Source organism: Triticum dicoccoides, chromosome 5B, assembly GCF_002162155.2.
Source record: "Triticum dicoccoides isolate Atlit2015 ecotype Zavitan chromosome 5B, WEW_v2.0, whole genome shotgun sequence".
Classification (NCBI taxonomy): domain Eukaryota; kingdom Viridiplantae; phylum Streptophyta; class Magnoliopsida; order Poales; family Poaceae; genus Triticum; species Triticum dicoccoides.
Window position 1 is genome coordinate 9,468,302 of NC_041389.1, and position 4,484 is coordinate 9,472,785.

Consider the following 4,484-nt stretch of genomic DNA (forward strand, 5'->3'; position numbering starts at 1 on the left):
TTAAAGACGGACATTGCATAAGTTGGGATAGCTTGTACAACCGATTTGAGGAGGATTTCCTTTCCTCCTGCTGATAGCAACTTTTCCTTCCAACCACTGATTTTCATAACAATTTGGTCTATTAAGAATTGGACACAATCACTTTTGTCCATACCCACATTTGAAGGCAGACCCAAATATTTGTCATTGAGAGCTTCAGTCATAATGTTCAGAATAGTACATATATGCGCCTTATCTTCCACTTTCGTGTTGGGACTAAAAAATATACTAGATTTTTCAACACTCACCATTTGCCCCGATGCAGCACAATAAGCATCCAAAACTGCTTTCAGCGCCTCCGCGTTCATGGAATTAGCTTGCATCAGGATTAATGAATCGTCCGCGAAAAGGAGATTTGAAATAGATGGGGCATCTCTGCTAACTTTAATTCCAGAAATACTTCTATTCTCCTCTGCATTAGCTAGGAGTGCAGTCAGGCCTTCCGTACATAACAAAAATAAATATGGGGAGAGAGGGTCCCCCTGCCTCAGTCCTCTAGATGGTTTGAAGCTCTCTGTTTCTTCCGTGTTAAAACGAACCCGATATTCCACCGAGGTCACACATTGCATAATTAAATTCACCCAATCCTGCTGAAAACCTAGTCTCAACATGATTTCCTTTAAAAAAGGCCACTCCACTCGGTCATATGCTTTGTGCATGTCTAGTTTTATTGCACACAGGCCCTCTTTACCGGTCCTTTTATTTTTTATTTTATGGAAACATTCACAAGCCACTAAGATGTTATCTGTAATCATTCTTCCAGGCACAAAAGCACTTTGGGTAGGGCTAATAATATCTGGGAGGATTGTCTTCAGACGAGCAGCAATCATCTTTGAAATGACTTTATACACCACATTGCACAAACTGATTGGTCTAAATTGAGTTACCTTTTCCGGGGAGTTAACTTTTGGAATCATTACTATTGTAGTATCATTCCAACCAACAGGTATAGTACAGGTATTCACTGCTTGGAGAACCTCTTCAGTCAAATCATCTCCTAACATAGTCCAAAATCTCTTATAAAAAATGGCGTGAAGGCCATCTGGCCCCGGCGCCTTTAAATCACCAATGACAAAAAGTGTCTTCCTAACCTCTTCAGCCGTGTATGGGGCAAGGAGAGCCCTATTCATCTCATTCGTTACTTTTCTTTTTACAAGGGAGAGGATCTCATGGTTCGGTTGATTAACTTCTGAAGTAAACAGGTTAGAAAAATACCCCAGAATATGATTCTTCATCTCCGTGTCTTTTACCCAAACCCCATTATAGTCAAGCAATTTTTTTATCTGATTCCTCTTCTTTCTAGCTGTTGCAGCATTATGGAAAAAAGAAGTATTTCGGTCACCATGCAATAACCAGTTTGCTCGACCCCGTTGTAGCCAGTGTATCTCCTCTTGTTCCAATAAATTTTCAATCAATACAATAGTCTCCTTTTGACGTGCAAGAGAGGTAGCATTCACAGGCCCTCTCCGTAATTTTTCTAAATCTTTTTTTAGTTTGTTGATTCTTTTTTTCGGACCCTTAAGGATATCACGATCCCAAGTGTGCAAATCTGCATGTACCGCTCTTGTACGATCAGCGAGAGACGGCCCTATGCCCAACATCTTCGCTTTTTCCCAAGCTGTACGTACAATTTCTGTAACCGTATCTTCTTTCAGCCATCGAGCTTCAAAATGTTTCCTTCGACTTTTTGAGCGGTCAAAAATATTATCATCAAAATATTCCGTGTCTAAAATAATAGGGCGATGGTCTGAGTGTACATGTTCTTCGTTAATAACCTTGAGGGAATTTATTCGCCCAATCCACATTACAGACCGCTCGATCTAGTCTTTCCCTGATTTCGCCCCTCCTCCATGTAAATAAGTCACCCATACAACCCATATCTGCTAGACCACATTCTCCCAGACAATTACGGAAATCTCTCATCATCACATTTGGTCTCACATTCCCTCCCTCTTTCTCTGATGATAACAAAATTTCATTAAAATCTCCTAAAACTACCCATGGGTGATCGCCCTTCTCATACAAATTTTGAATATCAGCCCATGACAAAGCACGGTCACTCCAGTTGGGGTGCCCATAAAAGCCGGTTAAACGCCACTGTACAGTATTCCCTTTCATAAAAACAACATCAATAAAATTATTTGACACATAGTTCAACTCAACTTTATTCATATTCTGATAAAACAAAACAAGACCACCCGCCCGGCCATCGCTCTCAACTACAAACATTGAATCGAAATTTAAAACTCGACGAAGCTCATCGGCTTTACATTTATTTAAGTGAGATTCTGAAAGGAAAATTAGCTCTGCTTTGGTACGCTCCTGTAGATCCAAGAGCTCGCGAACTGCCGTGGGAGAGAGCATCCCACGACAGTTCCATCCAATGATTCTCATTTGGCCCGGCGTACCTCCTCTTCGTAGGCCGCCGATGCGCCATCATCTCCAACCGACTCCCTTCTCTGCTGCCCTGGAGCCTCTTCTTTCTCCTCAACTTCTTTTGATACGTGTGTAACCACCCCATTCCCATCTCTCACAGCTTCCACTCTACCCATATATACACGCTTAGAGGAAACATTTATGTCCCCATACAGAATACGCTCATAGCTATCCATGGTTTTCTCAAAAGAGAAATCCAGCTCACTACCAGTTGCTGGAGCTTCATAGAGGCTTCTTTTTTTACCTATAGTGTTCTTGCGTGCTCCCTCTGAACTTCCAATTCCTCCTCCCTTCTTTCCTTTCCTGCCCTTTTCTTTTGTCTTTCCCTGCATGGATTTCTTTGTAGCATTGAAAGTGTAAATAGGGGTGTCAGTTGTATTTTTTGTAGCAAGTCTTGCAGCAACAGCCCCGACAGCGCCTCCAGCACCCCCGGGCGAAAGAGGAGTTGATCACCCCATTGCAGAGCCGCCCTACTCTCTTGGCCGACCGGGTTAGGCTGGTATGCTGCCATAGCCGCAATAGACCTGATGGGGGAAGTACTATTCCCCTGATGCAACATGTCCTGGCCCGCCTGGCCAGGCACAGCAGCCTTGGTGGGAGCCGCTCCCCCCACCAGCGCTTGGCCCTCCTGGCCTTCGCTAGTAGGGGGTGCAGGGGTGTATGTTGATGCATTCTGGTCCTCCTGACCATGATCATCACCCCACATGGAGTGTTGGTACGCTACAGGGAGACAACCCTCCTGGCCGTCCTGCAGCGCCCCCTTGTTGGGCGCCCTTCTGGCCGCCAGTCCTTGGCCCTCCTGGCCAAGGCTAGCGCGCTCGAGTGGCCCGCGCTCCAGGTCCACCTGACCCGAGGCAGCTCCTACGGGCACCGGCAGAGAAGGTACTTGCCCCCGGTCCTCCTGACCGAGCAAGTGGCCTCCCTGGACTGGACATCCAGTCACCAGGATAGACGATGCAGCACCTTTCTCTTTCACAGTGAGATCACTCACAGCTTTGGTGACTTTGATCACCATACCTTCAGTAGCCTTTGAGATGTTTTTTCTACTATAGCCCGAGTACACAAGAGCTCTTCTACTAGCTGTATTTCCCTTCCAGTAGGCCTCTACACTGAGGTTTTTTGCAAAAACAGCTACTCTACTCTCTTTAGGAATCCTACATAACCTTTCCGACGTATGGCCTACAAGCCCACAACACTCACAATATGACGGCAACTTTTCATAACAAACATCAAAATAACGTTTTTCTTTGCTGCCTAGAGGAGTGAATTCTACTCTACTCTTGATTGGCTCGTGTAGCGGGACTTTCACACGAACACGCAAAAACTTTTCTACTATCATGTGATTCTGGTGTGAGATGGTTATCACCTCCCCAATTTGGCCCCCTAGAGACGAACCCACATCTTCAGTTTTAAGCTCAAATGGTAGATCACGAACCTGGGCCCAAATAGCCATGGTTCCAAGATCCACCTCCGCCGGGTTACCCTTGCCATTGAACTCGGCGAAGATGATCCCATCCCGCTTATGGTGCCACGGTTGTGCCTTCAACACAAAGCGTTTGTCCACGTCGGCGGAGAAGTTCAGGATGAACCTCCCGTCGTCGCTGTCCACCTCCTGGACGGTGACCTCGCCTTGCAGCCTCCAAGCCGACGAAGCACGAAGGTCATCAACTAGGACCTGCGGGTGAACTTGGAAAGGCGACAGAAATCGGCCCACCACCAAGAAACCCCTCGCAGCCCTCCTGGCAGCCTCCAAATCGATGACCAGCGGTGAGCCATCCCCACAAGGCTGCCTGGACACCTTCATCTTCTCGCCCTCAGGTGAAGTAGTCAGAGAACCGCTCCCCATGATCGCCGGCACACTCCCCGATCCCTGACCCACCTCCCTCTCCGCCTCCCCCTTTCTCTCCATCTCTATCTCTCCCTTACTCACTAAATCAACTCGTACAGGGAAGGGACTCAAAAAGGAAAACAGAAAAGCTTGCTGTGTATGGAGAGCTGAAGACTCGAGA